At 41.9% G+C, this 21,686-nt stretch overlaps 1 pseudogene; it reads left to right on the top strand.

Moving 5' to 3' along the window:
• LOC132659492 (antigen WC1.1-like) overlaps positions 1-21,686 on the top strand; it is a 63,342-nt pseudogene that overhangs the window by 30,822 nt on the left and 10,834 nt on the right.

Genomic DNA, 21,686 nt, shown 5'->3' with positions numbered 1-21,686 from the left:
CCTTTTCCAGTCTTGTGGCCACAGGTGAGTTTTCCAAATTGGTGGCATAATGATTGCAGCACTTTCACAGATCCATCTTTCAGGATTTGAAATAGCTCAACTGGAATTCCATCACCTCCACTAGCTTTTTTTGTAGTGATGCTTTCTAAGGCCCTCTTGACTTCACATTCCATGATGTCTGGCTTTAGATGAGTGATCACACCATCGTGATTATCCAGGTCATGAAGATCTTTTTTGTACAGTTCCTCTGTATTCTTGTCACCTCTTCTTAATATCTTCTGCTTCTTTAGGTCCATACCATTTCTGTTCTTTATCGAGCCCATCTTTGCATGAAATATTCCCTTGGTATTGCTAATTTTCTTGAAGAGATCTCTAGTCTTTTCCATTCTGTTGTTTTCCTCTATTTCTTTGCATTGATCAGCGAGGAAGGCTTTCTTATCTGTTCTTGCTATTATTTGGAACTCTGCATTCAGATGCGTATATCTTTCCTTTACTCCTTGGCTTTTCGCTTCTCTTCTTTTCACAGCTAATTGTACAGCCTTCCCAGACAGCCATTTTGCTTTTTTGCATTTCTTTTCCATGGGGATGGTCTTGATCCCTGTCTCCTGTACAATGTCACGAACCTCATTCCATAGTTCATTAGACACTCTATCTATCAGATCTAGGTCCTTAAATCTATTTCTCACTTCCACTGTATAATAATAAGGGATTTGATTTAGGTCATACCTGAATGGTCTAGCGGTTTTCCCTACTTTCTTCAATTTGAGTCTGAATTTGACAATAAGGCGTTCATGATCTGAGCCACAGTCAGCTCCCGGTCTTGTTTTTGTTGACTGTGTAGAGTTTCTCCATCTTTGGCTGCAAAGAATATAATCAGTCTGATTTCTCTGTTGAAAGTATGGTGATGTCCATGTGTAGAGTCTTCTCTTGTGTTGTTGGAAGAGGGTGTTTGCTATGACCAGTGCATTTTCTTGGCAAAACTCCATTATTCTTTCCCCTGCTTCATTCCCATTCCAAGGCCAAATTTGCCTGTTACTCCAGGTGTTTCTTGACTTCCCAGGTTTGCATTCCAATCCCCTATAATGAAAAGGACATCTTTTTTGGGTGTTAGTTCTAAAAGGTCTTGTAGGTCTTCTTAGAACCGTTCAACTTCAACTTCTTCAGCATTACTGGTTGGGGCATAGACTTGGATAACTGTGATATTGAATGGTTTTCCTTGGAAAGGAACAGAGATCATTCTGTTGTTTCTGAGATTGCATCCAAGTTCTGCATTTCGGACTCTTTTGTTAACCATGATGGCTACTCCATCTCTTCTGAGGAATTCCTGCCTGCAGTAGTAGATATAATGGTCATCTGAGTTAAATTCACCCATTCCAGTCCATTTTAGTTCGCTGACTCCTAGAATGTCAATGTTCACTCTTTCCATCTCTTGTTTGACCACTTCCAATTTGCCTTGATTCATGGACCTGACATTCCAGGTTCCTATGCAATATTGCTCTTTACAACATCGGACCTTGCCTCTATCACCAGTCACATCCAAGCTGGGTATTGTTTTTGCTTTGGCTCCACCCCTTCATTCTTTCTGGAGTTATTTCTCCACTGACCTCCAATAGCATATTGGGCACGTACTGACCTGGGGTTAGAATATATTAAATTATCATCACTCCTTCACATTTGCTAAGAATCTCATGTCTAGGATGAAGTACTCAACTAACTCAGTTGTCTTGCATAATCCCACTGAGACTCCACTTTCTCTCAGGTGTGTTCAGGCTGCTAAGTAGCTTTTGTCGTGTCCGACTCTGTGCAACCCCATAGACGGCAGCCCACCAGGCTCCCCCATTCCTGGGATTCTCCAGATAAGAACACTGGAGTGGGTTGTCATTTCCTTCTCCATAAATCCTAGGTTTTTAAAAAGATGGCTAGGATCATTCCCTCCCTCTCCTATGACTCTCTGAACTTTCGTCATTTTCAAACTTATCTGTGAACAACTTCTTTCACAATTAGGTTACCTAATTGTGACCTAATGCCTGCACTCAGATCCAGCCCACATGATGTTCCCATCCCCAGTGACTTGAATATTGGCTCAGAGAAAACTGCCCAAAATTCTAGCCCCAGAAATTTCAGGATGACCTTCTAAACTTCTCTGGCTCTTAGGCCTCTAACTTCTCGAATCCCATGATCTTTTTTCACTCTCAGTTAGTTCAACTCTGCACTCAAGTTTGGATGTTTACCACTGTGCAGTTTCTTTGGGCCTTGTAGTTTCCAGGCCCACAGATAAGAATTAACATTCCTAACCATATATTCTCATGATCCAGCCATTCCAAACTGACCCTGCAATCCTTCTGGATATCTCTTCAGAAACTCGCTCATGAAAATGCAATTTGACAATGACAGTCAAATTCTCTCTTCGTATCCCGTCTTATTCCACTGTGAAAAGAAAACCTTTCACACCATTGCCTGTGAGATGTTGTCTACAATCATCAAGCCAGGTTCATGAACACTCACTGGGTTTGTTGTTCTTTGTTTCTCTTAGGATTTGTGCGTCTGGCTGGAGGGGATGGACTCTGCTCAGGACGAGTAGAAGTGTATTCTGGAGAAGCCTGGATCCCAGTATCTGATGGAAACTTCACACTCCCCACTGCCCAGGTCATCTGTGCAGAGCTGGCGTGTGGCAAGGCTGTGTCTGTCCTGGGACAGGTGCCCTTCAGAGAGTCCAATGTCCGGTACTGGGCTGAAGAGTTCAGGTGTGAGGGGGAGGAGCCTGAGCTGTGGGTCTGCCCCAGAGTGCCCTGTCCAGGGGGTACTTGTCACCACAGTGGAGCTGTTCAGGTTGTCTGTTCAGGTGAGATGCACGTCAGGATTTAGCCTCTGTGTACACTCAATTCAAGCTAAAAAGGAAATAAGATTTTTCTGAAATCCTGTCTGTTTCTATCAGTGTACACAGATGTCCGGCTAGTGACAAACAGCTCCTCTCAGTGTGAGGGGCAGGTGGAGATGAACATTTTTGGGCAATGGAGAGCGCTGTGTGCCTCCCACTGGAGTCTGGCCAATGCCAATGTTGTCTGTCGTCAGCTCGGCTGTGGAGTCGCCATCTCCACCCCAAACGGAGCAGAAGGAAGTGATCAACTCTGGAAAGCCCGGTTTCACTGCTCAGGGACTGAGTCCTTCCTATGGAAATGCCCTGTGACTGTCCTGGGTGTTCCTGACTGTTCCCATGGTAACACAGCGTCTGTGATCTGCTCAGGTAAGAGAGGGAAAGGACTACTATACTTAGGATGCTCCTGGAGTGAAATTTCCCCAGAGCAGAGAGTAAGGGAAATCAGGCTTAAAAAGAAAGATATTCTGTAGTTAATGTTTAATCTTGTTAGTGAACTCAGGTTTCAGCTGCTCATTACTCAAGAATCCAATACTGAGAGACAAGTGTGGGGTAAAATTAAAGACAGCTTTGTTGAGGAAACCAGCAGTTCTGGGGAGACAGAGGACTAATGTACCAAAGAACCAGCTCCTCCTTGCTGATCAGGGGTGAGTGTTTTTAAATGGGAATTTCAGGAGTGCACAGGTGGAAGTCAGGGACAGGTTACCTGCAGAATAGCACAGCTAGCTCCGATAATCATCTTGAAATAAGTCTGATCAGTGTCACTTTTATTGTTTGAATTACAGTTAACCATCAGTTCTAGTGTTGGTCTGTTCCCATTTCCTTGAGGCCAATCTTGGAATTGTGTAAGATGAAGATTGTGAACTTCCCTGTTGGCACAGATGGTATAGAACCTGCCTGCAATGCAAGAGTCTCGGGTTTGATCCCTGGTTTGGGAAGATCTCCTGGAGAAGGGAATGGCATCCCACTAGTCTAGTCATCATGTGATTGATTGCTACCACCTGTTTGGGATTTCAGTATCTGCAAAATAGCTCAAAAGATATGGCTCAGAATGTTATCTAGAGCCCATGAGAAGGAACTAAAGGTCCTTGAATTTGTTTAGGGCAAACTATTATTATTTTGTCCTATTTGACTCTTTTCCTTTGTTTCTGATTTTTTTTTTCATTTCTGTGATCAAATTTATTCTTTAGCTAGGTTTTTCTACAAACAGAGGCAGGTGGAGGAAATGAGGGTGGTCTCTCCTGAGAAGGCTCTGTAAGGTCCTGCTCCATAGCAGTCTCATTGTTCACTCATTTTTTCAGGGGAAAGAAGTGCTAAGAAATGCTAAGAAATGCTATGTCAGGGAAAGAAATGCTTAGATGAATACTATTTTTTCACGAAACATTATTATTTAAGGATAATAATAGAGAACAAAGTACAAACAATAAATGTATACCTAGGTCATGTTCTCCAACCCAGATCTACAAAGAGAACATTCACAGCACCACAGAATCACTATTGCCTCCCAATAGCCGTGTCCTCCTCCTCTCCAGGGAAGACTGCTTACCTAAGACTTGTACTGCCATAGAATATTTTCTCAGTTTTTGAACTTTATGTAAAATCATACAGTATGTTTTCTTTGTGTCTAATTTCTTTGACTCCAAACTGTGTTGAGATTCACTCATCATGTTGTTTATGGCAGCATTTCATTCATTTTTCTTATTATAGAGTATGCCTTTGGACGATCACATGACCATGCATTGAACCATTCAACTAATTGCAGAGTTGTGAGTTTATTTCCAGTTCCTGACTATTACAAATACAATGGTGCAAATGCTATGACAGTGGCCTTTGGCAAAAGTATTTATTATGATTTTTGTGAATTTAATTCTTGGTCTTATATTTTTATTTTCTTAATGGTATGCTGTACTTCAATGAGCCGAGTTACTCATCTTAGGTTTGACTTATCAACATTCTTTGTGTCCATGTAGTGCTCTTTCAGTCAGTCAGTTCCATTCAATCGCTTAGCCATGTCTGACTCTTTGCAACCCCATGGACTGCAGCATGCCAAGCTTTCCTGTCCTTCACCATCTCCTGGAGCTTGCTCAAGCTCATATCCATTGAGTCGGTGAAGCCATCCAGTCATCTGATTCTCTGTTGTCCCCTTCTCCTCCTGCCTTCAATCTTTCTCAGCTTCAGGGTCTTTTCCAATGAGTCAGTTCTTCTCATCCTGTAACAAAGTATTGGAGCTTCAGCTTCAGCATCAGTTCTTCCAATGAATATTCAGGACTGATTTCCTTTAGGATTGACTGATTGGACCTCCTGGCCATCCAAGGGACTGTCAAGAGTCTTCTCCAACACCACAGTTCAAAAGCATCAATTGTTCAGCATTCAGCTTTCTTTAAGGTCCAACTCTCACATCCATACATGATTACTGGAAAAATCATACCTTTGACTAGATGGGCCTTTGTCAGTAATGTCTCTGCTTTTTAATATGTTGACTAGGTTGGTCATAGCTTTTCTTCCAAGCATCAAGCATCTTTCAATTTCATGGCTGTAGATATAATCTATAGTGATTTTGGAGCCCAAGAAAATAAAGTCTGTCCCTGTTTCCCCATCTTTTTGCCATAAAGTGATGGGACCAGGTGCCATGATATTAGTTTTTTGAATGTTGAGTTTTAAGCCAACATTTTCACTCACCTCTTTCAGTTTCATCAAGAGGCTCTTTAATTTCTCCTCACTTTCTGCCATAAGGGTGGTATCATCTGCGTATCTGAGGTTATTGATATTTCTCCCAGCAGTCTTGACTCCAGTTTGTGCTTCATCCAGCCCCGTATTTCGCATGATGTACTCTGCATATAAGTTAAATAAGCAGAGTGACAATATACAGCCTTGACGTACTTCTGTCTCAGTTTTGAACTAGTCCTTTGATCCAGTCCCTAGAACTCCTTATATTCCTCTAAAATGAACTTTGTCTACTCAAAAATTACAAAAATGTTCTGTGAGAGTATCTCACAGAAGTGTCATTACTTTTTTGCATATAATTGTACATTGCTTCTAGGATTGACATCTGTGTAGGATAAGGGTCAAGTGTCCTGTTTTCATACGGGTGTCCAGTTGACCCAAAATCTTTTTCTGAAAAGACTGTTCCCCACTGCAGTGCCACCTTTGTGATAAGTGAAAGGGCACATATGTCTGAATACATTGTTTAGACTCTCTATTCTGTTCCACTGTATCCTTTGTCTCTCCTTGCCCCTGTACCACATTTTCTTAATTATTGTAATTTTATAGTAAGTCTTGAACCTTCCCTGGTGTCTCAGAGAGTAAAGAATTTGCCTGCAAGGCGGGAGACCTGGGTTTGATCCCTGGATTGGGAAGATCCCCTGGAGAAGGGCATGGCAACCCACTCCAGTATTCTTGCCTGGAGAATCCCCGTGGACGGAGGAGCCTGGCGGGCTATAGTCTATGGGGTCACAAAGAGTTGGACGCGACTGAGTGACGAAGCACACATAGTAAGTCTGGGTAACTTTAATTTAAAGAAGTTATGTTGTTGTTTTCCTTTCCAACTGCTTTGGTCAGTCTTGTTTTTTTTTTTTTTTATTTTGTATATATTATTGAGCTGAAGCTCCAATCCTTTGGCCACCTGATGCGAAGAGCTGACTCACTAGAAAAGACCCTGATGCTAGGAAAGACTGAAGGCAGGAGGAGAAGGGGATGACAGAGGATGAGATGGTTGGATGGCATCATTGACTCAAAGGAAATGAGTTTGAACAAGCTCCAGGAGTCGATGATGGACAGGGAAGCCTGGTCTGCTGCAGTCCTTGGGTTCACAAAGAGTCAGACACGACTAAGTGACTGAACAGCAATGCAAATTTTGAATCAGCTTGTCATGTTTCAGACATACAAAAGCACAAGGGAATTTGATTGAGGTTAGATTTAATCTGTATATAAATTTGAGAATGACTGACTTTGATAACGTTGAGTTTCCCTATTCACTGACAAAATATATCCCTTCATTCAGTTAGGTCTTGAATTTCTCTCAAATGTTTTGCACGTCTTTAACTAGGGTTTCTCCTAGGCATTTTATTGGTTTGATGTTATTAGTATTTCCTTTAGTGAAGGTTTTCTAGGAATGAATTCTCTCTGAACTTTACCTGGATTCCACAAATGTTAGATTAGTATTTTGCTTTAATCCTTCCTTTCTGCTTTTCTCTCTCTCTCTTGCTCTAGCTTTCCCTTTCTCTCCTAATTTGTCACTCTCCTGCCCTGTTTTTCCCTGAGTATGTAAAATCTTTCTGGATTAGATTGCAGACATGATGCTCCTTTATCCCTCCCTCCCAAGGATACCAAAGTACTTCTGGAAATTTCCTTACATAACCACAGTTCAGTTAAACCTTTAGAGATGTCAGTCCCCGATGACATCTAAATGCAACCACATGAGACACCCCAAAGATAGAACTGCCAATTTGAGTCTTTCCCAACTTACTCACCCGGGAAATCATGAGCAAAATTTAAAAATAAATTCCTTCAACTACTAAGTTTGGGGGAAATTTTGTTATATAGCATTATTAACCAGGCACTTACCATAGGACCAGCATTTCTAAATAGAGGAATATTTATCCTCTGATTTTCCATTTTACTGTTTCTATTTTATGTTGATCTAATGTGCTGATACACTCATTCTCTAGTTCTTAATTTCAGCTGTTAACTTTTTCAGCTGTAGAATTTTCTTTTTTCTTTCTTTCTTTTTTTTTTTACAGGCAGTTTTATTTGTTTGTCTCTATTTTTCAAAATTTAATCCTATGCATACCCCACTATTATTAGAGAAAAATAATAAACACTATTTTCATTTGTTTTTGTTATCATTCCTCTGCCAAGATACACATCATGTTAATTAATTCTTTGTGCACTTTATTCATGGTTATTTAAATTCTCTTTCAGACTATAAAACTCTTAGAGGAAAACATAGGCAGAATATTCTTTGACATCAACTGCAACAAGATCTTTTTTGATCAAATTCCTAAAGAAAATAAAAGCAAAAAAAATAGGATCTAATTAAACTTAAACCTTTACATATCAAAGGAAATCATAAACAGAACAAAAAGACAACTCTCAGAATGGGAGAAAATATTTGCAAATGAAGTAATTAACAAGGGTTAAATCTTCAAAATAGACAAACAACTCAATCAACAAACCAAACAATCCAATGAAAAAATGGGAAAAAGACCTAAACAGAGATTTTTTTCCAGACATACAGATGGCTAACAGATACAACATCATGAATTATTAGAAAGACGCAAGTCAAAAGTACAGTCAGGTAATACTTCACATCAGTTAGAATGTCTTTCATGAAAAAATCCACAAATAAATGCTGGAGAGGATGTGCAGAAAAGGGAATCTTCCTACATATGAGGATGTAAATTGGTACAACTGCTATGGGTTGCCATGCCCTCCTGCAGGGGACATTCCAACCCAAGGATCAAATCCAGGTCTCCCACATTGCAGGCGGATTCTTTACTGTCTGAGCCACCAGACTCAGAAGCCCTACACTATTGATACTAAGTATAAAATAGATATTGCTTAGAGAATCCCATAGCCATGGAGCCTGATGGGCTACAATCCATAGTGTCACAGATTCAGACACTACTGAAGTGTCTTAGCATGCATGCACACAGAAATAGACAAATAATAACTTCTTTATAGCACAGGGAACTCTACTCAGTGTTCTGTGGTGACTAAATAGGAAGTAAATCCAAGAAAGAGGGGACATGTATCAGTTCAGTTCAGTTCGGTTCAGTCACTCAGTCGTGTCCGACTCTTTGTGACCCATGAATCACAGCACGCCAGGCCTCCCTATCCATCACCAACTCCCGGAGTTCACTCAGACTCACGTCCATCGAGTCAGTGATGCCATCCAGCCATCTCATCCTCTGTCGTCCCTTTCTCCTCCTGCCCCCAATCCCTCCCAGCATCAGAGTCTTTCCCAATGAGTCAACTCTTTGCATGATGTGGCCAAAGTATTGGAGTTTCAGCTTTAGCATCATTCCTTCCAAAATAATCCCAGGGCTGATCTCCTTCAGAATGGACTGGTTGGATCTCCTTGCAGTCCAAGGGACTCTCAAGAGTCTTCTCCAACACCACAGTCCAAAAGCATCAATTCTTTGGCTCTCAGCCTTCTTCACAGTCCAACTCTCACATCCATACATGACTACTGGAAAAACCATAGCCTTGACTAGGCGGACCTTAGTCGGCAAAGTAATGTCTCTGCTTTTGAATATGCTATCTAGGTTGGTCATAACTTTTCTTCCAAGGAGTAAGTGTCTTTTAATTTCATGGCTGCAGTCAGCATCTGCAGTGAATTTGGAGCCCCCCAAAATAAAGTCTGACACTATTTCCACTGTTTACCATCTATCCCATGGAATGATGTGACCGGATGCCATGATCTTTGTTTTCTGAATGTTGAGCTTTAAGCCAACTTTTTCACTCTCCTCCTTCACTTTCATCAAGAGGCTTTTTGGTTCCTCTTCAATTTCTGCCATAAGGGTGGTGTCATCTGCATATCTGAGGTTATTGATATTTCTCCCAGCAATCTTGATTCCAGCTTCTGTTTCTTCCAGTCCAGCATCTTATGATGTACTTAGCATGTAAGTTAAATAATCAGGGTGACAGTATACAGCCTTGATATACTCCTTTTCCTATTTGGAACCAGTCTGTTGTTCCATGTCGAGTTCTAACCGTTGCTTCCTGATCTGCATACAGATTTCTCAAGAGGCAGGTCAGGTGGTCTGGCATTCCCATCTCTCTCAGAATTTTCCACAGTTTATTGTGATCCACACAGTCAAAGGCTGTGGCATAGTCAATAAAGCAGAAATAGATGTATTTCTGGAACTCTCTTGCTTTTTCCATGATAGAGCAGATGTTGGCAATTTGATCTCTGGTTCCTCTACCTTTTCTAAAACCAGCTTGAATATCTGGAAGTACACGGTTCACGTATTGCTGAAGCCTGGCTTGGAGAATTTTGAGCATTACTTTACTAGCATGTGAGATGAGTGCAATTGTGTGGTAGTTTGAGCATTCTTTGGCGTTGCCTTTCTTTAGGATTGGAATGAAAATTGACCTTCTCCAGTCTTGTGCCACTGCTGAGTTTTCCAAATTTGCTGGCATATTGAGTGCAGCACTTTCACAGCATCATCTTTCAGGATTTGAAATAGCTCTACTGGAATTCCATCACCTCCACTAGCTTTGTTCGTAGTGATGCTTCCTAAGGCCCACTTGACTTAACATTCCAGGATGTCTGGCTCTAGATGAGTGATCACACCATCATGATTATCCGGGTCATGAAGATCTTTTTTGTACAGTTCTTCTGTGTATTCTTCCCACCTCTTCATAATATCTTCTGCTTCTGTTAGGTCCATACCATTTCTGTCTTTGAGCGAGCCCATCTTTGCATGAAATGCTCCCTTGGTATCTGTAATTTTCTTGATTAGATCTCTAGTCTTTCCCATTCTGTTGTTTTCCTCTATTTCTTAGCATTGATCGCTGAAGAAGGCTTTCTTATCTCTTCTTGCTATTCTTTGGAACTCTGCATTCAGATGCTTATATCTTTCCTTTTCTCCTTGGCTTTTCGCTTCTCTTCTTTTCAGAGCTATTTGTAAGGCTTCCCCAGACAACCATTTTGCTTTTTTGCATTTCTTTTCCATGGGGATGGTCTTGATCCCTGTGTCCTGTACAGTGTCACGAACCTCATTTCATAGTTCATCAGGCACTGTATCTATCAGATCTAGGTCCTTAAATCATTTCTCACTTCCACTGTATAATCATAAGGGATCTGATTTAGGTCATACCTGTATGGTCTAGCGGTTTTCCCTGCTTTCTTCAATTTCAGTCTGAATTTGGTAATAAGGAGTTCATGATCTGAGCCACAGTCAGCTCCTGGTCTTGTTTTTGTTGACTGTATAGAGTTTCTCCATCTTTTGCTGCAGAGAATATAATGAATCTGATTTCAGTGTTGACCATCTGGTGATGTCCATGTGTAGAGTCTTCTCTTGTGGTGTTGGAAGAGGGTGTTTGCTATGACCAGTGAATTTTCTTGGCAAAACTCCATTAGTCTTTGCCCTGCTTCATTCTGCATTCCAAGGCCAAATTTGCATGTTACTCCAGGTGTTTCTTGACTTCCAGGTTTGCATTCCAATCCCCTATAATGAAAAGGACATCTTCTTTGGGTGTTAGTTCTAAAAGGTCTTGTAGGTCTTCATAGAACCATTCAACTTCAGCTTCTTCAGCGTTACTGGTTGGGGCATAGAGTTGGATAACTGTGATGTTGAATGGTTTTCCTTGGAAAGAAACAGAGATCATTCTGTCGTTTTTGAGATTTCATCCAAGTACTGCATTTCGGACTCTTCTGTTGACCATGATGGCTACTCCATTTCTTCTGAGGAATTGTGAAAGATGAAGATTATGATTTTCCGTGTTGGCTCAGATGGTAAAGAACCTGCCTGCAATGCAAGAGCCTTGGGTTTGATCCATGGTTTGGGAAGATCCCCTGCAGAAGGAAATGGCACCCCACTAGTCTGGTCATCGTGTAATTGATTGCTACCACCTGTTTGGGATTTCAGTATCTGCAAAATAGCTCAAAAGATATGGCTCAGAATGTTATCTATAGCCCATGAGAAGGAACTAAAGGTCCCTGAGTTTGTTTAGGGCTAAACTATTATTATTTTGTCCTATTTGACTGTTTTCCTTTGTTTCTGATTTTTTTTTTTAAATTTCTGTGATGAAATTTATTCTTTAGCTAGGTTTTTCTACAAACAGAGGCAGGTGGAGGACATGACGGTGGTCTGTCCTGAGAAGGCTCTGTAAGGTCCTGCTCCATCGCATTCTCATTGTTCACTCATTTTTTCAGGGGAAAGAAGTGCTAAGAAATGCTAAGAAGTGCTATGTCAGGGAAAGAAACAGCTAGAGGAATACTATTTTTTAATGAAACATTATTATTTAAGGATAATAATGGAGAAAAAAGTACAAACAATAAGTGTATACCTAGGTCATGTTCTCCAACCTAGATCTACAAAGAGAACAGTCAAAGCACCACAGAATCACTATTGCCTCCCAATAGCCACGTCCTCCTCCTCTCCAGGGAAGACTGCCTACCTAAGACTTGTACTGCCATAGAATATTTTCTCAGTTTTTGAACTTTATGTAAAAGCATACAGTATGTTTTCTTTTGTGTCTAATTTCTTTGACTCCAAACTGTGTTTGAGAGTCACTCATGATGTAGTTTATGGCAACATTTCATTCATTTTTATTATTATAGAGTATTCCTTTGAATGATCACATGACCATGCATTGACCCATTCAACTAATGGCAGAGATGTGAGTTTATTTCCAGTTCTTGACTATTACAAATACAATGGTGCAAATTACCATGCCGATGGCTTTTGGCAAAAGTATTTATTGTGATTTTTGTGTGTTTAATTCTTGGCCTTATATTTTTATTTTCTTAATGGTATGGTGTACTTCAATGAGCCAAGTTACTCATCTTAGGTTTGACTTATCAACTTTTTTTCTGTCCATGTAGTGCTCTTTCAGTCAGTTCCGTTCAGTCGCTCAATCATGTGTGACTCTTTGCAACCCCATGGACTGCAGCATGCCAAGCTTTCCTGTCCTTCACCATCTCCTGGAGCTTGCTCAAGCTATATCCATTGAGTCGATGAAACCATCCAGTCATCTGATTCTCTGTCGTCCCCTTCTCCTCCTGCCTTCAATCTTTCTCAGCTTCAGGGTCTTTTCCAATGAGTCAGTTCTTCCCATCATGTAACCAAAGTATTGGAGCTTCAGCTTCAGCATCAGTTCTTCCAATGAATATTCAGGACTGATTTCCTTTAGGATTGACTGGTTGGACCTTCTTGCCATCCAAGGGACTATCAAGAGTCTTCTTCAGCACCACAGTTCAAAAGCATCAATTATTCAGCATTCAGCTTTCTTTATGGTCCAACTCTCACATCCATACATGATTACTGGAAAAATCAGAGCTTTGACTAGATGGGCCTTTGTCAGTATGTCTCTGCTTTTTAATATGTTGACTAGGTTGGTCATAGCTTTTCTTCCAAGCATCAAGCATCTTTCAATTTCATGGCTGTAAACATAATCTGTAGTGATTTTGGAGCCCCAGAAAATAAAGTCTGTCCCTGTTTCCCCATCTTTTTGCCATAAAGTGATGGGACCAGATGCCATGATATTAGTTCTTTGAATGTTGAGTTTTAAGCCAACATTTTCACTCTCCTCTCTCAGTTTCATCAAGAGGCTCTTTAATTTCTCCTCACTTTCTGCCATATTGGTGGTGTCATCTGCGTATCTGAGGTTATTGATATTTCTCCCAGCAATCTTGAATCCAGTTTGTGCTTCATCCAGCCCAGTATTTCGTATGATGTATTCTGCATATAAGTTAAATAAGCAGAGTGACAACATACAGTCTTGATGTACTTCTGTCTCAGTTTTGAACTAGTCCACTGATCCAGTCCCTAGAACTTCTTATATTCTTCTAAAATGAACTTTGTCTACTCCAAAATTACAAAAATATTCTCTGAGAGTATCTCACAGAAGTGTCATAACTTTTTTTTTTTTGCATATAATTGTACTTTGCTTCTAGGATTGACATCTGTGTAGGATAAGGGTCAAGTGTCCTGTTTTCATATGGGTATCCAGTGGACTCAAAATCTTTTCTGAAAAGACTATTCCCACTGCAGTGCCACCTATGTGATAAGCGAAAGGGCACATATGTCTGAATACATTGTTTAGGCTCTCTATTCTGTTCCACTGTATCCTTTGTCTCTCCTTGCACCTGTACCACATTTTCTTAATTATTGTAATTTTATAGTAAGTCTTGAACCTTCCTGGTGTCTCAGAGAGTAAAGAATTTGCCTGCAAGGTGGGAGACCTGGGTTTGATCCTGGGTTGGGAAGATCCCCTGGAGAAGGGCACGGGAACCCACTCCAGTATTCTTGCCTGGAGAATCCCCGTGGACAGAGGAGCCTGGCAGGCTACAGTCTATGGGGTCACAAAGAGTTGGACATGACTGAGTGACTAAGCACACATAGTAAGTCTGGGTAACTTTAATTTAAAGAAGTTATGTTGTTGCTTTTCTTTCCAACTGCTTTGGTCAGTCTTGGTTTTTGTATTTTGTATACATTATTGAGCTGAAGCTCCAATACTTTGGCCACTTGATGCGAAGAGCTGACTCACTAGAAAAGATCCTGATGCTAGGAAAGACTGAAGGCAGGAGGAGAAGGGGATGACAGAGGATGAGATGGTTGGATGGCATCACTGACTCAAAGGACATGAGTTTGAACAAGCTCCAGGAGTTGGTGATGGACAGGGAAGCCTGGTGTGCTGCAGTCCTTGGGGTCACAAAGAGTCGGACATGACTAAGTGACTGAACAGCAACGTAAAGTTTGAATCAGCTTGTCATGTTTCAGACACAAAAGCACAAGGGAATTTGATTGAGGTCAGACTTAATCAGTATATAAATTCGAGAATGACTGACTTTGATAACGTTGAGTTTCCCTATTCACTGACAGAATATATCCCTTCATTCAGTTAGGTCTTGAATTTCTCTCAGATGTTTTGCACATCTTTAACTAGGTTTTCTCCTAGGCATTTTATGGGTTTGATGTTATTAGTATTTCCTTTAGTGAAGGTTTTCTAGGAATGAATTCTCTCTGAACTTTACCTGGATTCCCCAAGTGTTAGATTAGTATTTTGCTTTGATCCTTCTTTCTTTCTTTTTTCTCTCTCTCTTGCTCTAGCTTTCCCTTTTTCTCCATACTTGTTCCCCTCCTGCCCTGTTTTTCTCTGAGTATGTAAAATCTTTCTGGATTAGGTTGCAGACATGATGTTCCTTTATCCCTCCCTTCCAACAACAACAAAAATACTTCTGGGAATTTCCTTATATAACCACAGTTCAGTTAAACCTTTAGATATGTCAGTCCCAGATGACATCTAAATGCAACCACATGAGAAACCCCAAAGATAGAGCTGCCAAGTTTAGTCTTTCCCAACTTACTGACCCGAGAAATCATGAGCAAAATTTAAAACTAAATTTCTTCAACTACTAAGTTTTGGGGGAAATTTTGTTATATAGCATTGTTAACCAGGCACTTACCATAGGACCAGCATTTCTAAATAGAGGAATATTTATCCTCTGATTTTCCATTTTACTATTTCTAGTTTATGTTGATCTAACGTGCTGATTTCGGTGTTGACCATCTGGTGATGTCCATGTGTAGAGTCTTCTCTTGTGTTGTTGGAAAAGGGTGTTTGCTATGACCAGTGCATTTTCTTGGCAGAACTCCATTAGTCTTTGCCCTGCTTCATTCCACATTCCAAGGCCAAATTTGGCTGTTACTCCAGGTGTTTCTTGACTTCCTACTTTTGCATTCCAGTGCCCTATAATGAAAAGGACATCTTTTTTGGGTGTTAGTTCTAAAAGGTCTTGTAGGTCTTCATAGAACCGTTCAACTTCAGCTTCTTCTGCATTACTGGTTGGGTCGTAGACTTGGATTACTGTGATATTGAATGGTTTGCCTTGGAAAGGAACAGAGATCATTCTGTCATTTATGAGATTGCATCCAAGTACTGCATTTCAGACTCTTTTGTTGACCATGATGGCTACTCCATTTCTTCTGAGGATTCCTGCCCACAGTAGTAGATATAATGATCATCTGAGTTAAATTCACCCATTCCAGTCCATTTTAGTTCTCTGATTCCTAGAATGTTGATGTTTCCCCTTGCCATCTCTTGTTTGACCACTTCCAATTTGCCTTGATTCATGGACCTGACATTCCAGGTGCCTATTCAATATTGCTCTTTACCACATCGGACCTTGCATCTATCACCAGTCACATCCACAGCTGGGTATTGTTTTTGCTTTGGCTCCATCCCTTCATTCTTTCTGGAGTTATTTCTCCACTGATCTCCAGTAGCATATTGGGCACCTACTAACCTGGGGAGTTCCTCTTTCAGTCTCCTATCTTTTTGCCTTTTCATACTGTTCATGGGGTTCTCAAGGTAAGAATACTGAAGTGGTTTGCCATTCCCTTCTCCAGTGGACCACATTCTGTCAGACCTCTCCACCATGACCCGCCCATCTTGGGTTGCCCCGCGGGCATGGCTTGGTTTCATTCAGTTAGAGAAGGCTGTGGTCTTAGTGTGATTAGATTGACAAGTTTTCTGTGATTATGGTTTCAGTGTGTCTGCTCGCTGATGCCCTCTTGCAACACCTACTATCTTACTTGGGTTTCTCTTACCTTGGGCGTGGGGTATCTCTTCATGGCTGCTCCAGCAAAGCGCAGCCGCTGCTCCTTACATTGGATGAGGGGGTATCTCCTTACTGCTGCCGTTCCTGACCTTCAACGTGGGAGAGCTCCTCTAGGCCCTCCTGCACCTGTGCAGCCACCGCTCCTCGGGTTGCTCCTCCCGGCCGCTGCCCCTGACCTCGGGCGTGGGGTGGATCTTCCTGGCTGCTGTCCCTGGCCTCAGGCACGGGGTGGCTCCACAGAGCCACTGCCCCTGGCCTTGGGCACGAGATGACTTCTCTTGGCTGCCCCTGACCTCGGACACGGGTGTCTCCTCGCGGCTGCCACTGACCTGAGACGTGGGGTAGCTCCTCTAGGCCACCACCCCTGATCTCGGACGTGGGGTAGCTCCTCCTGGCCGCCGCCCCTGACCTTGGACTTGGGCAGATCCTCTCGGCCGTTCCTGCGCTGTCACAGCCTGGCACTCTCGGCAGCTGCCCCTGACCTCAGACATGGGGTAACTCCTCTCGGCCACGCTTAGTGCACCAGGTCGCAGCCGCCTGTGCGTGGCTCTACACATGGACATCACCAGATGGTCAACACCATTATTCATTGCAGCCAAAGATGGAGAAGCTCTATACAGTCAACAAAAACAAGACCAGGAGCTGACTGTGGCTCAGATCATGAACTCCTTATTACCAAATTCAGACTCAAATTGAAGAAACCAGGGAAAACAGCTAGATCGTTCAGGTATGACCTAAATCTAATCCCTTATGATTATACAATAGATGTGAGAAATAGATTTAAGGGCCTAGATCTGATAGATAGAGTGCCTGACGAACTATGGAATGAGGTTCATGACATTGTACAGGAGACAACGATCAGACCACCCCTATGGAAAAGAAATGCAAACAAGCAAAATGGCTGTCTGGGGAGGTCTTACAAATAGCTGTGAAAAGAAGAGGTGAAAAGCAAAGGAGAAAAGGAAAGATATAAGCATCTGAATGCAGAGTTCCAGAGAATAGCAAGAAGAGATAAGAAAGCCTTCTTCAGCGAACAAGGCAAAGAAATAGGGAAAACAACAGAATGAGAAAGACTAGAAATTTCTTCAAGAAAATTAGAGATACCAAGGGAACATTTCATGCAAAGATGGGCTCGATAAAGGACAGAAATGGTTTGGACCTAACAGAAGCAGAAGATATTAAGAAGAGGTGGCAAGAATACATGGAAGAACTATACAAAAAGATCTTCATGACCCAGATAATCATGATGATGTGATCACTAATCTAGAGCCAGACATCTTGGAATGTGAAGTCAAGTGGGCCTTAGAAAGCATCACTATGAACAAAGCTAGTGGAGGTGATGGAATTCCAGTTGAGCTGTTTCAAATCCTGAAAGATGATGCTGTGAAAGTGCTGCACTCAATATGCCAGCAAATTTGGAAAACCCAGCAGTGGCCACAAGACTGGAAAAGGTGTTTATATTCCAATCTCAAAGAAAGGCAATGCCAAAGAATGCTCAAACTACCACACAATTGCACTCATCTCACATGCTAGTAAAGTAATGCTCAATATTCTCCAAGCCAGGCTTCAGCAAGACATGAACCGTGAACTTCCTGATGTTCAAGCTGGTTTTAGAAAAGGCAGAGGAACCAGAGATCAAATTGCCAACATCCACTGGATCATGGAAAAAGCAAGAGAGTTCCAGAAAAACATCGATGTCTGCTTTATTGACTATGCCAAAGCCTTTGACTGTGTGGATCACAATAAACTGGGGAAAATTCTGAGAGAGATGGGAACACCAGACCACCTGACCTGCCTCTTGAGAAATCTGTATGCAGGTCAGGAAGCAACAGTTAGAACTGGACATGGAACAACAGACTGGTTCCAAATAAGAAGAGGAGTCCTTTAAGGCTGTATATGGTCACCCTGCTTATTTAACTTATATGCAGAGTACATCATGAGAATCGCTGGACTGGAAGAAACACAAGCTGGACTCAAGATTGCTGGGAGAAATATCAATAACCTCAGATATGCAGATGACACCACCCTTATGGCAGAAAGTGAAGAGGAACTAAAAAGCCTCTTGATAAAAGTGGAAGAGGAGAGTGAAAAGTTGGCTTAAAGCTCAACATTTAGAAAATGAAGATTGTGGCATCCGGCGCCATCACTTCATGGCAAATAGATGGGGAAACAGTGGAAACAGTGTCAGATTTTATTTTTGGGGGGCTCTAAAAGCACTGCAGATGGTGACGGAAGCCATGAAATTAGAAGATGCTTATTCCTTGGAAGAAAAGTTATGACCAACCTAGATAGTATATTCAAAGCAGAGACATTACTTTGCCAACTAAGGTCCATCTAGTCAAGGCTATACTTTTTCCTGTGGTCATGTATGGATGTGAGAGTTGGACTGTGAAGAAGGCTGAGTGCCAAAGAATTGATGCATTTGAACTGTGGTGTTGGAGAAGACTCTTGAGAGTCCCTTGGACTGCAAGGAGATCCAACCAGTCCATTCTGAAGGAGATCAGCCCTGGGCTTTCTTTGCAAGGAATGATGCTGAAGCTGAAACTCCAGTATTTGGCCACCTCATGCTAAGAGTTGATTCATTGGAAAAGACTCTGATGCTGGGAAGGATTGGGGGCAGGAGGAGAAGGGGACGACAGAGGATGAGATGGCTGGATGGCATCACTGACTCGATGGACGTGAGTCTGAGTGATCTCCGGGAGCTGGTGATGGACAGGGAGGCCTGGCGTGCTGCAGTTCATGGGGTCACAGAGTTGCACATGGCTGAGCGACTGAACTGAACTCAATGTGCTGTTACACTGATTCTCTAGTTCTTGATTTCAGCTGTAGAATTTTTTTTTCTTTTACAGGAAGCTTTCTTTTATTCTGTAAGTTTGTCTCTATTTTTCAAAATTTAATACCATGCATACCCCACTATTATTAGATAAAAATAATAAACACTATTTTCATTTGTTTTTGTTATCTTTTTTTTCTGCCAGGATGCATGTCGTGTTAATCAATTCTTTGTGCACTTTAATCATGGCTATTTAAATTCTGTGTCAGACTATAAAACTCTTAGAGGAAAACATAAGCAGAACATTCTTTGACATAAGTTGCAACAAGATATTTTTTGATCAAATTCCTAAAGAAAATAACAAAAAAACAGGATCTAGTTAAACTTAATAGCTTTCACATATCAAAGGAAACCATAAACAGAACAAAAAGACATCTCTCAGAAAGGGAGAAAATATTTGCAAATGAAGTAATTAACAGGGGTTAATCTTCAAAATACACAGACAATCAACAAACCAAACAATCCAATGAAAAAATGGAAAAAAGACCTAAATAGACATTTTTTCCAGACATACAGATGGCTAACAAATACATCACTAATAATTAGAGAGATACAAGTCAAAACTTCAGGCAGGTAATACTTCACACCAGTTAGAATGTCTTTCATTAAAAAATCCACAAATAAATCCTGGAGAGGATGTCCAGAAAAGGGAATCCTCCTACATATGAGTATGTAAATTGGTACAACTACTGTGGATTGCCATGCCCTCCTCCAGGGGACATTCCAATCCAAGGATCAAAGCCAGGTCTCCCACACTGCAGGCGGATTCTTTACTGTCTGAGCCACCAGACTCAGAAGCCCTACACTATTGATACTAAGTATAAAATAGATTTTGCTTGGAGAATCCCATAGCCATCGAGCCTGATGGGCTACAATCCATAGTGTCACAGAGTCAGACACGACTGAAGTGTCTTAGCATGCATGCACACAGAAATAGATAAATAATAACTTTTTTATAGCACAGGGAACTCAGTGTTCTGTGGTGACCTAAATAGGAAGTAAATCCAAGAAAGAGGGGAGATGTGTGTATGTGTGTGTGTGTGTGTGTTTATAAATATAAATAGATAGATAGATATAGTTGTTGTTGTTTAGTTGCTGAGTTGTGTCTGACTCTTTTGTGACCTCATGCACTGCCATGCTCCTTTGTCCATAGGAATTCTTAGGCAAGAATACTGGAGTGGATTGCCATTTTTTTCTCCAAAGGCTCTTCCAAACCCAGGGATGGAACCCCAGTCTCCTGTTTAGCAGGCAGATTCTTTACCACTGAGTCACCTGGGAAGCCCATATGTATGTGTATAACTTACTAAATTTGCTGAACAGCAGAGCTACCATAACATTGTAAAGCAATTATAGTCAAATAAAAATTAATAAAATAAAATAAATTCTCTGTCAGGTAACATTAAGAGCCAAATACCCTGCGAAATTTTTTAATGTTACTTTTTGCTCTGGTGTTCTATGAGTTCTCTTTTATATAAGTATTTTTAAAACCACAAACATTGTAGATAAATAAGTGTACAACTCCTTCAGAAAATGCTTTGTTTTGCTTCTTCTATTTAGGGGTGGATTAAGGATAGAACAACTTGTTTAACTCATTCTTAGGGCAAAGCTTGGCTTAAAACAGGAATCGTGCCATGTCAGGACCAGGGCTCTTCCTGGAGAAAGGGAACACTAAGATTATGGTAACTTTACCAGTATGTTCCAGCTTTCATCTCAGCTCCATCACTAGGTCATTTTTTTAAATTATTATTATTTTTCTTTTGAACTTTCTGCTTTGTACTGGGGTATAGCCGATTAACAATGTTGTTATCGTTTCAGGTGAACAGGCAGGGACTCGGCCATACATATACATGTATCCATTTCCCCCCAAACTTCCCTCCCCTCCTAAAAATTATTTAATTTAACTGACTTTCCTGTTCTTTAATCCTCCCAACCCTCTAATCATCGCTGTTTCTTCAGGAAACCAGACCCAGGTGCTGCCCCAGTGCGACCACTTTGTGTCTGAACCTGCAGGCTCTGCGGCCTCAGAGGAGAGCGCCCCCTACTGCTCAGGTGAGGGTCCCACAGGACAGAAGACCCTTCTCATTCCCCAGGTCACCTCCCCATCATCTCATTTCTCTCTCCTCAGACAGCAGGCAGCTCCGCCTGGTGGACGGGGGCGGTCCCTGTGCCGGGAGAGTGGAGATCCTTGACCAGGGCTCCTGGGGCACCATCTGTGATGACGGCTGGGACCTGGACGATGCCCGCGTGGTGTGCAGGCAGCTGGGCTGTGGAGAAGCCCTCAATGCCACGGGGTCTGCTCACTTCGGGGCAGGATCAGGGCCCATCTGGCTGGACGACCTGAACTGCACAGGAAAGGAGTCCCACATGTGGAGGTGCCCTTCCCGGGGCTGGGGGCGAAACGACTGCAGACACAAGGAGGACGCGGGGGTCATCTGCTCAGGTCAGCGCTGCACACTGTCCACAGGCTGGGGGAGGGGAGGGGCCCTGGAGGACGGGGGTCTGAGCCCTGAGGGAGAGATGCTGAAAGGACCAGAGAAGGAGGCTTCCTCGCATGGAGCCTGTCTTTCCAGCAGATGTGAAGACGAGGTGCTTTCACTGCCTCCTGCAGCAGCTGAGATTCTGGTCTTTTCTTCTCAGTAGTGTTTCCTGGCAGAGCCTTTTCTCACAGTTTTTCTTGAAATCAGGGC

The sequence above is a fragment of the Ovis aries genome, chromosome 3 (assembly GCF_016772045.2).
Source record: "Ovis aries strain OAR_USU_Benz2616 breed Rambouillet chromosome 3, ARS-UI_Ramb_v3.0, whole genome shotgun sequence".
In the NCBI taxonomy this organism is placed as follows: Eukaryota; Metazoa; Chordata; class Mammalia; order Artiodactyla; family Bovidae; genus Ovis; species Ovis aries.
This window is presented reverse-complemented; position numbering and strand designations above follow the sequence as displayed.